The following is a 12,552-nucleotide window of genomic DNA, read 5'->3' as shown; positions in this document are numbered from 1 at the left end:
CTCAGAAGGCTGAGAATTGAGAATCACCATTGGAAGTCAGCCCAGACAGTACAGTCTGTGAACTCTCCTCTCCAATAAATCACCAAACACCAATCTGACCCGAAAAACTGCAAAGCCAAATCACAAGAGAAAAAGACTTTGTGAAGTGTTTGGATCCCGAATTTAGTGGAGACACAAGTTTCCTATCCTGCCCCCCCCCCCAAAAAGGTGAAGAATACCCTTTTTCTTTATTTTTTTGTTTGTTCTTCTACCCCTTTTCATTTGCATTTTTAGGTGTTCTTATTTTTCTCTTTGCCATTTTACCTACATCTTTTTTTCTAATGTTATGATTCTTTCCTTTTTTAAATATTTTTTATTGTAATTAATAAAAGGGTTACATGATATTTGCCATATAGAAGGTACATTAATTCACATACATTGATACCCTTTCACATGTCTTGGTACACTTTACCCTCCCCCCCCCCCGCTGCTCCCTCCCCAATCTTGGTTTTCCCCCTTCCCTATCAAATTTCAAATAACCAAATACAAATAAATTCAATATATCAGATAACAAAATGAGCTACTGTAAAAATATGAGATACCCAAGGTACAGCAAAGGAGATGAGAGACAACATAGTACATTAAGGGCAACAGTCATTCATTATATGGCTTTTGTTTCAGTATCCTAGAGGTCTTTTCAATTAGCTTCACACTATATATCCTTATATATCAAGGTTTTGCTCTATTGCAGATCTCTGCTAGTAGGGCCCAACGTTTCTACTGATTATGACAAATGAAGGAAACCATTGAGCCTAAGTTCCTTTGAATCTGGCTTACTTCACTTACTATGATGTTTTCTAAGTCTTTCCATTTCCTAACAAAAGGGTCAATGTCGTTTTTTCTGAAAGCAGCATAGAATTCCATTGTGTACAAATACCACAACTTGTTGATCCACTCATCAACTGAGGGACATCTAGGTTGGTTCCATATCTTTGCTATGGTGAATAATGCTGCAATGAACATTGTGCTAGTGGATTTAGTATGCCCTAGATTCTGGATGGTTGGGGAAATGCCAAGTAGTGGAATTGCTGGGTCATAGGGGAGCTCTATGTTTAGTCTTTTGAGGCACTGCCATACTGCTTTCCATAGTGGTTGAACGAATTTGCACTCCCACCAACCGTGTGGTAGTGATCCCTCCTGGCCACATCCCCTCCAGCATCTGTTATTATTCCTTTTCTTGATCCTGGCGATTCTAACTGGTGTGAGGTGGAATCTTAGAGTTGTTTTGATTTGCATTTCTTTTATGACCAGAGATGTTGAGCATTTCTTCATGTGTCTATAGGCCATTTTTGTTTCTTCTTCAGAGAAGACTCTCTTTATGTCTTTGGCTCATCTTTTAATGTGATGGTTGTTACTTTGGAGATTAGTTTTGGAGTGATTCAATTTTTTGAGCTGTTCATATATTTTAGATATGAGGCCTTTGTCTGTTGTATGGTTGGTGAAGATCTTCTCCCACTCAGTAGGCTTCCTAATTAATTTACTAGCTATGTCCTTTGTCATACAGAAGCTCCGCAGATTAATACAGTCCCATGTATCCAGCCTTTCTCTGATTTGTTCTGATTTTTGGTCCGTATTAAGAAAGTTTCAACCTGTGCCAAGGAGGCCTAGTATATGTCCTATTCCTTCTTGTAAAGTTTTCAGTGTGTCGGCTTTTACCTCGAGGTCTTTGATCCATTTGGAGTTAATTCTAGTGCAGTGTGACAAAGATGGATCCAACTTTACTTTTCTGCAGGTGCTTAACCAGTTCTGCCAGCACCACTTGTTGCACCATCTTCCTTTTCTCTTTCCTTTTTTTTTCCTCCTCTCTTTTCTCGCATTCCTTCTGTGACTCTGGTGGTTTCTAGAAACACAGTGACAGCTTTGGGTACAGTCTGAATAAAAATTATATCCATATTGATACAATCACCTGCTTTTTAAACTCCTGGTTCCCAAGCCTAGTATCCATTGGGTGAGAACTCACAACAGTGAGGAATCTCTCCACACCTTTTCTTTTTTTTTTTTTTGGTTTGTTTTTTGTTTTTGTTTTTTTGTTTTGTGTGTGTGTGTGTGTGTGTGTGTGTGTGTGTGTGTGTTCTGTTTTCTTTTATTTTGTTGTTTTGTTTTTTTTTCCTTTTAAAGTTTGTATCATTGAAATCTCCTACATCTACCCCGCTCTTTTCTCTACATATTCCTCTTATTACTCTTCATATTGTCATAAGTTTTATCTAAGCTCCTCTAAATTTCTACTCAAATATTCTACCTGTCTATCATCTTAGGTCAGTTATCCTTACATGATACCTTTTCTTCATTACTATAATAATCTTACACTCCTGCAGTATTCTTTTCCTACCTCCCTTGTCGTCTTTCATGTTATTTTTCTATCTCTGGTCATCTGTTCATCCTTCATCTCTTATAATGCATGGATCTACATTTGATGGTTGTTGAGCAACGCTGTGTATCTAGGTGTTCAATTATACTCTAGGTCCAGAGGAACTTAAATACAATAGAGATTGGATTGAGGGCCTTATTGTTTTGGTCATAAATCGATAAGCTGTGGTTGAATTAGATTTGTATGTAAGTGCACAAAAAGAAAGAGAGAGTGATATTACCAATCTAAAAGAGCAAACATCTATTGTCAGCAAACTAAAAAGGTCTGGGTTGGCTATAGCTGAAAAATTATAATCTTGTTTAGTATTAATCTTGCTCCCATTTTCAAATGGACAGAACAAGAAACTCAAGAAAAATGTCAAATCAAGGAATAGCATCACCCACCCAACATAAACAGGCAATGGAGCAGTCAGTGGCAAATGGAGAGGACAGTCTTCCAAATGCAATACAAATGCAATTGATAAACATCATTTATAAAAAGTGTGAAAACATATAGAAAGAGATAAGGGAGGAAGCCATAGCTAATCAAGAGAAAACCATAAACAAGGTGATATGTGAAAAAGGGGAAGCCATAAAGGAGGCCATAATAAAGGTTTTTCAAAGAAAAATGAACGCATTCATAGAAACCACAAAGAAAAACGTGACCAAACTCCAACAAATGTCCAAAGAGAATAAAGCTGCTGAGCTAACTACTCAAATGGAAATCAAGGAGCTAAGGAAATCCATACATGATCTAAAATAACAGATGCAAGCCATCAAAAATGAGCAATTAGAAGCAAGGGGGTTGAAGAAATAAAGGAGAAAGTTTCGATAGCAGGTTAGACAATGCAGAAGAGAGAATTTCTGGGGTTGAAGATCATTTAGTTTTTATAGAGAAAGAACAGAAAACGAGTCAATCCAAATCCAGGAAATATGAGAAAACACTGCAGTAGGTCCAAGATACAATTAGGAAGCCTAATTTAAGGCTAATTGGTATTGAGGAAGGTCTGGAGAAAGAGGTCAATGGTATTGGAAATATACTTCAGGGAATCATCTCAGAGAACTTCCCAAATGTCCAGAAGGGCAGGCCCATCCAGTTGCAAGAAGCTTTTAGAACCCCAAATAGACAGAGATTCATCAAAGAAAGAGAACTACAGACCTATTTCTTTGATGAACATCAATGCAAAACTTCTCAACAAACTACTGGCCAAGCATCCTCAACAACTCATCAAAAAAAATTATATACTATGATCAAACAGGATTAATCATAGGGAGGCAAAACTGGTTCAATATACGCAAATCAACTAATAAAGTTCAACTTATCAACAGGACACAAATCACATGATTGTCTCAATAAATGCAGAAAAGGCATTTGACAAGATCCAACACCCCATTTATGTTAAAAGCTCTGGAGAAACTAGGAATCCATGGAATATTCCTCATTATAATAAAGGCTGTGTATGACAAACCCACAGGTAGTATTATGCTTCATGGCAAAAAGCTAAAGCCATTCCCTCTAAAATCAGGAATGAGACAAGGATGCCCACTCTCTCCACTCCTCTTTAACATAACTGGCTAGAATTCCTAGCCAGTGCAATGAGGCAATAAGCAAGAATAAAGATGATCCAAACAGGGAAAGAGGAAGTAAAACTTTCCCTCTTTGCAGATGACATGATTCTGTACTTAAAGAATCCTATAGACTCCACTCCAAAGCTCCTTGAGCTGATTCAAAACTTTGGAAGGGTAGCAGGCTATATAATTAACCCTCAAAAATGAACTGCCTACCTCTACGCCAACAGTGAGAGGAATGCGGCAACAATCAGGAAAGCAACTCCTTTTGCAATAGCCTCAAAGAAAATAAAGTAACTAGGAATTATTTTAACTAAGAATGTAAAGGACCTTTTTGATGAAAATTTAAAATCCTGAAAAAGGACATTAAAGCAGAAATGAGGAAATGGAAAAACCTCCTATGCTACTGGATTGGAAGAATCAACATCGTGAAAATGACAGTCTTGCCAAGGGCTATCTACAAATTCAACACCATACCCATTACTATCCCAATGTTTTAATAAAAGACCCGGGATAGCAAAAACACTTCTTACCAGAAAGAATAGAGCAGGAGGAATTTCAATAACAAACTTTATACTCAATTACAGAGCTATAATTATCAAAACAGCTTCCTACTGGCACAAGAACAGGCCTGAAGACCAATGGAATAGAACTGAGGATGCAGATATTAAACCACAGACCTATAGCCACCTAATCTTAGATAAGGGAGGAAAAAAAATAGAATGGGAGAAAGACAGCCTCTTCAACAAGTGGTGCTGGCAGAACTGGTTAAGCACCTGCAGAAAATTAAGTTGTATCCTTCTTTGTCACACTGCACTAGAATTAACTCCATTTGGATCAAAGACCTCGAGGTAAAAGCAGACACACTGAAAACTTTACAAGAAAGAATAGGAGATATACTAGGCCTCCTTGGCACAGGTCGAAACTTTCTTATAAGGACCAAGAATCACAACAAATCAGAGAAAGGCTGGATAAGTGGGACTGCAATAAACTTCAGAGCTTTTGTATGGCAAAGTGTTGGAGGCCAGAGTGGAATCAAACTGTACCTTGATTTGCATCAGACAATTGCTCTATTGTCTTATTGTTTTCTGGCTTTATTCTGTTTAAATGACCTGAGATTTACCATATGAATGTAACACCTGGAAGTTCCCTGGTTTCAGAAGGGATATAAGCTTTGAGTTGAGAATAAACAGGGCTGCAGTCTTTACCTGGGCTGCAGACTTCCTGGACTCCATGTGTTTGTCTCTCTTCTATTTTTTCCAGTCCCTGACCCCTATTTCAGGAACCTGAATTTGCTGCCTGTAGGCCCCGGCAGCAAAGGACATAGCTCGTAAATTAAGTAGGAAGCCTACAGAATGGGAGAAGATCTTCACCAACCATACAACAGACAAAGTCCTCATATCAAAAATATCAATAGCTCAAAAAATTGAATCACTCCAAAACTAATCTCCAAAGTAACAACCATCACATTAAAAGATGAGCCAAAGACTTAAAGTGAGTCTTCTCTGAAGAAGAAACAAGAATGGCCTATAAAACATGAAGATATGCTCAACATCTCTGGTCATAAAAGAAATGCAAATCAAAACAACTCTAAGATTCCACCTCACTCCAGTTAGAATGGCAAGATCAAGAAAACTAATAACAACAGATGCTGGAGGGGATGTGGCCAGGAGGGATCACTACTACACTGTTGGTGGGAGTGCAAACTCGTTCAACCACTATGGAAAGCAGTATGGCAGTGCCTCCAAAGACTAAACAAGGACCTCCCTGGCCATTCCACTACTGGATATTTACCCAATCGTCCAGAAACAAGGACATACTAAATACACTAGCACAACGATGTTCATTGCAGCACTATTTATCATAGCAAAGATATGGAACCAGCCCAGATGTCCCTCAGTTGATGTGAAGATGTGGTATTTCTACACAATGGAATTATTTTTATACATATATGTATATATATTTTGTGATTAATAAAAAGGTTGCATGATATTTGCCAGATAGAAGGTGCATTAATTCACATACATTGATACCCTTTCACATATCTTGGTCCCTATTACCCTCCACCCCACCCCCACCCCTCATCTTGTTTTCCACCTTTCCCTATCCAATTTCAAATAACCAAATACAAACATGTCCAATATATCAGATAACAAAATGAGGTACTGTAACAATACGATATAACCAAGGGACAGCAAAAGAGATGAGAGATAACATAGTACATTAAGGACAACAATCATACATTATATGGCTTTTGTTTCAATATCCTGGAGTTCCTTTCAATTAGTTTCATACTATATGGCCTTATGTATCAAGGTTTTGCTCTATTGCAAATCTCTGCTACTAGAGCCCAAGGTTTCTACAAAATGACAAATGCGGGAAACCATTGAGCGTAAGTTCCTTTGAGTCTGGCTTACTTCATTTAATGTTATTTTTTCTATTTCCTAACAAATGGGGCGATGTCGTTTTTTCTGACAGCAACATAGAATTCCATTGTGTATAAATACCACATCTTGTTGATCCACTCATCAACTGAGGGACATCTAGGTTGGTTCCATATCTTTGCTATGGTGAATAATGCTGCAATGAAAATTGTTGTGGTAGTGGATTTAGTATGCCCTAGTTTCTGGATAGTTGGGTAAATGCCAAGTAGTGGAATTGCTGGGTCATAGGGGAGCTCTATGTTTAGTCTTTTGAGGCACTGCCATACTGCTTTCCATAGTGGTTGAACAAGTTTGCACCCCCACCAACAGTGTAGTAGTGAACCCTCCTGGCCACATCCACTCCAGCATCTGTTGTTATTAGTTTTCCTAATCCTGGCCATTCTAACTGGAGTGAGGTGGAATCTTAGAGTTGTTTTGATTTGCATTTCTTTTATGACCAGAGATGTTGAGCATTTCTTCATGTGTCTATAGGCCGTTTTTGTTTCTTTTTCAGAGAAGACTCTCTTTAAGTCTTTGGCTCATCTTTTAATGTGATGGTTGTTACTTTGGAGATTAGTTTTGGAGTGATTCAATTGTTTGAGCTGTTGATATATTTTAGATATGAGGCCTTTGTCCGTTGTATGGTTGGTGAAGATCTTCTCCCACTCGGTAGGCTTCCTAATTAATTTACTAGCTATGTCCTTTGCCATACAAAAGCTTTGCAGTTTATTGCAGTCCAAGTTATCCAGCCTTCTCTGATTTCTTGTGATTCTTGGTCTTTATTTAGAAAGTTTCGACCTGTGCCATGGAGACCTAGTGTATCTCCTATTCCTTCCTGTAAAGTTTTCAGTGTGTCAGCTTTTCCCTCCAGGTCTTTGATCTATTTGGAGTTAATTCTAGTGCAGGGTGACAAAGAAGGACCCAACTTTAGTTTTCTGCGGGTGCTTAACCAGTTCTGCCAGCATCATTTGGTGAAGAGGCTATCTTTCTGCCATTCTATTTTTTTGGCTCCCTTGTCAAAGATTAGCTGGCCATAGGTCTGTGGTTTAATATCTGGGTCTTCAGTTCTATTACATTGGTCTTCAGGCCTGTTCTTGTGCCAGTACCAAGCTGTTTTGATAATTATAGCTCTGTAATTGAGTCTAAAGTTTGGTTTTGAAATCCCTCCTGCACTGTTCTTTCTGCTAAGAAGTGTTTTTGCTGTACGTGGTATTTTATTATTCCATATGAAATTTTGGATTGTCTCTTCTAATTCTTGAAAGAATGACATTGGGATATTGATGGGTATTGTGGTGAATTTGTAGATAGCCCTTGGCAAGATTGTCATTTTCACAATGTTGATTCTTCCAATTCAGGAACATGGGAGGTTTTTCCATTTCCTTAGTTCTGCTTTAATTTCCTTTTTCAGGGTTTTAAAGTTTTCATCAAAAAGGTCCTTTACATTCTTAGTTAAGATAATTCCTAGGTACTTTATTTTCTTTGAGGCTATTGTGAAAGGAGTTGCTTTCCTGATTGTTGCCTCATTCCTCTCATTGTTGGTGTAGAGGACGGCAGTTGATTTTTGAGGGTTAATTTTATAGCCTGTTACCCTTACAAAGTTTTGAATCAGCTCAAGGAGCTTGGGAATAGAGTCTGTAGGATTCTTTAAATACAAAATCATGTCATCTGCAAAGAAGGATAGTTTGACTTCCTCTTTCCCTACTTAGATCCTCTTTATGTTTGCTTCTTGCCTTATTGCACTGGCTAGGAATTCTAATACTATGTTAAAGATTAGTGGAAAGAGTGGGCATCCTTGTCTCATTCCTGATTTTAGAGGGAATGCCTTTAGCTTTTCACCATTAATATAATACTAGCTGTGGGTTTGTCATACACAACCTTTATTATAATGAGGAATGTTCCATGGATTCCTACTTTCTCCAGAGCTTTTATCATAAAGGGGTGTTGGATCTTGTCAAATGCGTTTTCAGCATCTATTGAGACAATCATGTGATTTTTGTCCTTGCTCCTGTTGATGTGTTGAATTATATTAATTGATTTGCATATGTTGAACGAGCTTTGTCTCCCTCTGATGAATCCTGTTTGATCATAGTGTATAATTTTTTTGATGAGTTGTTGAAACAAAACCCATATAATGAATGATTGTTGTCCTTAATGTACTATGTTGTCTCTCATCTCCTTTGCTGTCCCTTGGTTATCTCATATTGGTATAGTATCTCACTTTGTTATCTGATATATTGAATTTATTTGTATTTGGATATTTGAAATTTGATAGGGAAGGGGGGAAAATCAAGACGGTTGGGGGGGGAGGAAAATGGGTACCAAGACGTGAAAGGGTATCAATGTATGTGAATTAATGCACCTTCTATCTGGCAAATATCATGTAACCCTTTTACTAATTACAATAAAAAAGGGAAAAAAAGAGAAAAAAAAAGACAAAGAAGGTTACTACAAACTACTAAAGGGATCTTTCCTCCAGTTAGACATAACGATCCTAAATATCTACACACCCAATCCCGGAGCTCAGAACTTCATCAAGCAAACTTTACTTTCACTGAAACCATACATAGAGCGAAACACAGTGATTGTTGGTGATTTTAACACACCACTGTCACCTATGGACGGATCAGCAAGGCAAAAACTCAACAGAGAAACCTTAGAATTCAACAACTATATAGTCAACTACATATAACAGACATCTGCAGAATATTCCACCACAAAACAACACAATATACATTTTTTTCAGCAGCACATGGAACATTTTCCAAAATAGACCACATCTTAAGACATAAAACAAACCTGGACAGATTCAAAAACACTGAAATTATTCCGTGCACACTCTCAGACCACAAAGGCATCAAATTGGAACTGAACACCCACCTCCACCAAGGAAAACCCTGTATTTCATGGAGATTGAACAACACATTATTGAATCAACAATGGTCATCGAGGAGATCAGAACAGAAATCCAACAGTTTATGAATTGTAACAATAAGAGCACACAAAATAACAGCTCCTTCGGAACACCGCAAAGGTAGACCTCAGAGGAAAATTTATACACAATGGAATTCTATGCGGCTGTCAGAGAGAATGACATCGCCCCATTTGTTAGGAAATGGAAAGTCTTAGAAAAAATCATATTAAGTGAAGTAAGCCAGACTCAAAGGAACATAGGCTCAATGGTTTCCCTCTTTGGCATAATCAGTACAAACCTTGGTCTCTCCTAGCAGAGATTTGCAATAGAGCAAAAACTAGATACATAAGGCTATATAGTATGATGCTAAATGAAAGGACCTCTAGGATATAGAATCAAAAGCCATATAAAAAGAGATTGTTGTCCTTAATGTACTATGGTATCTCTCATCTCTTTTGTGCCTCTTGGTTATCTCATATTGTTACATTATCTCACTTTGTTATCTGATATATTGGATATATTTGTATTTTGTTATTTGAAATTGGACAGAGAAGGGGGGGAAAAAGACGACGGTTGGGGTTGGAGGGAGAGAAATGGGGACCAAGACATGAAAAAGGGTATCAATGTATGTGAATTAATGAATCTTCTATCTGGCAAATATAATGTAACCCATCTATTACTTACAATAAAAATATATGAAAAAAGTCTTAGTGTACTGTCTTACAAACACTACAAAGTAAATGATCTACAGAGCAACAACTGCAGGTATGCTTGAGGAAGGAAGGTATTTCGTGACTTATGGGACTGATGATGGTCAAATGTGCTCAGAGAGCCAAGGTCTTCATCCAGGTACCTCTCTTCATTTCCTCCTCAAGTGTAGGTTACGATAGCCCATTTTCAGGCAACTGTGGCTATAATTGTAACTGTGGATTGCCTTAGTTATAAAAATGAATGTCACTTCCCAAGAACAGTATTCAGTACCCAGGACTGAAAAAAGAACAATTTAAAGAGAGACTTCTCTGAAGAGGAAATAGAGTGGACTATAGACACATGAAGAAATGCTCGATATTTCTGATAATAAAAGAACTGGAAAAGAAAACAACTTTAAAATTCCACCTCACTCCAGTTAGAATGAATATTATCAAGAACTCTAATAACAACAGATGCTGATGGGGATGTGACAGAAAGGGAATGCTACAACACTGTTGGTAGTAGTGCAAACTTATTCAACCACTCCGCAAAGCAGTGTGGTGATTCCTCAAAAGACTAAACAAGAGCTCTCCTATGACCCAGCAATTCCACTCCTGGGCACTTACCCAAACGTTCATAAACAAGGTCTAAAGCTACCAGCACAACCATGTTCATTGCAGCGCTATTCACCATAGCTAAGATATGGACACACTCAGATGCTTCTCAGTAGATTAGTGGATCAAGAAAGTGTGATACTTACATACAATGAAATTCTATGCTGCCATTAGAAAGAATGCCATTGCCCCATTCAAAAGGAAATGGAAAGACTTGGAACATCATGTTAAGTGGAGTATGCCAAACCCAAAGAAACATAGACTCCATGGTTTCCTTCGTTTATAATAATAAGTATACATCTAGGATTCTCCTATTAGAGGAGTGCAATAGTTATGTGCATATGATCACATAGCATGAGACTAAGGCAAATGAACGCCAGGATAGGGAAAAAAGAGGTCTATTTTTGCAGATGTTGTTTTCAATATACTATGTGAAGTTATTTTCTTACTTTGTTTTTGATTTTCTGTTGTTTTTTTTCCCTTTTCCATTACGGTTTATGCCATGTTGTTGTATCTGACTTTGGTATCTGATGGGTTTTAAGTATTTATGAATCAGGCAGGCGCAGGGGAAAAACAAGATGACGAGACAAAGGGCGAAGGGAGAACCAGTGTAACAGCGATATTCACATGACAATATACTAGAAATGAACTTTACAACTTGGGAGGGGTTGGGAGAAGGGTAAGTAGGAGAAAATGATGGGAAGCGGTGACAATGTTCAAGAAGTACTGTACTCACTACCTTACAAATGTAACTGTATCCCTCTATATACCACCCTGAAAATAAAATAAAATTAAGAAAAAAGTCCTTGCTATCTTCTAGGATGGGACTTGCAGAATCATCTTCCTAGTTCTGCTTTCTGTAGAGATAGGATTATATTCTATTACACCAAGCATTCTTTTAAATATTTTGTCATCTGCAGGGCTTGAACTCAAGGCCTAAGCTTTTTTGCTTAAGGCTTGTACTCTACCACCTGAGCCACTTCTGACTTTATGTGGTTAAATAGAAGAGTCTCACAGACTTTCTGCGCAGGTTAGCTTTAAAATGCAATCCTCATATCTGATCCTCTTCAGTAGCTAGAATTACAGGTGTTCAGCCACCAGTGCTGGGTTTCTCCATCAATCAGCATTTCAAAAATGCGGGGTGGGAGGAGGGAAATGGGGACCAAGACATGAGAAAGGGTACCAATGTTTGTGAAGTAATGCACCTTCCATCTGGTGAAAATAATATAATCCCTCTAATAATTACAATTAAAATATATGAAAAAAACAATTCTAGTACATTTTCTCAACTCTTCCCTTTGTCTCTTGGTATAGATGCGATAGACTTCACTTTTTAGGACATTCAGAAATTGGATCACCCCTCTTTTCCATCCATTTCATCCCAGATGAAAGTTGGTGTTTAACTCCTGGGTCTTCAGTAATGGCCAATTCAAGGGGGAAACTGAGGCTGAATAATAAATAAGTAGATAAATAAAACTTATCTAACTACCAGTAGATCCCACCTATAATCCCAGTTACTCCATATCTGAGTCACTAGTTTAAAGACTGGTCATGAAAGTCTATAACACTCTTATCTCCAATGACCAACCAAAAAGTCAGAAGTGGATATGTGGCTCATGTAGTAGTAAAAAAAAAATCATAGCTCAGGGAAAATGCCCAGGTCCTTCCTGAGTTCAAGCTCCAGAACCAGTACAGTAGTAGGAGGAGGAGGAGGAGTAATTGAGATGCCTGAGACTACTACTTCCCTCTTCTGCCACTATTGGATCTGTAACTATGTGCCAACAGGATCTGGACACCCTACCACCAAGGCCCAGCTTAGAGGAAGTCCTCCACCTCCATAGCACCAGTAGTGGGGAGGATGATAGGCAGTTTCTGTGACATATAGCTATCTCCTGGAATGCTCCATGTGTGTCCTCCCTTGAAGGTGGGATTCTAAAAACGGTTAGTAGACAGGAAAAGG

Source organism: Megascapheus bottae, chromosome 1, assembly GCF_031878675.1.
Source record: "Megascapheus bottae isolate mThoBot1 chromosome 1, mThoBot2.hap1, whole genome shotgun sequence".
Lineage (NCBI taxonomy): Eukaryota > Metazoa > Chordata > Mammalia > Rodentia > Geomyidae > Megascapheus > Megascapheus bottae.
This window is presented reverse-complemented; position numbering follows the sequence as displayed.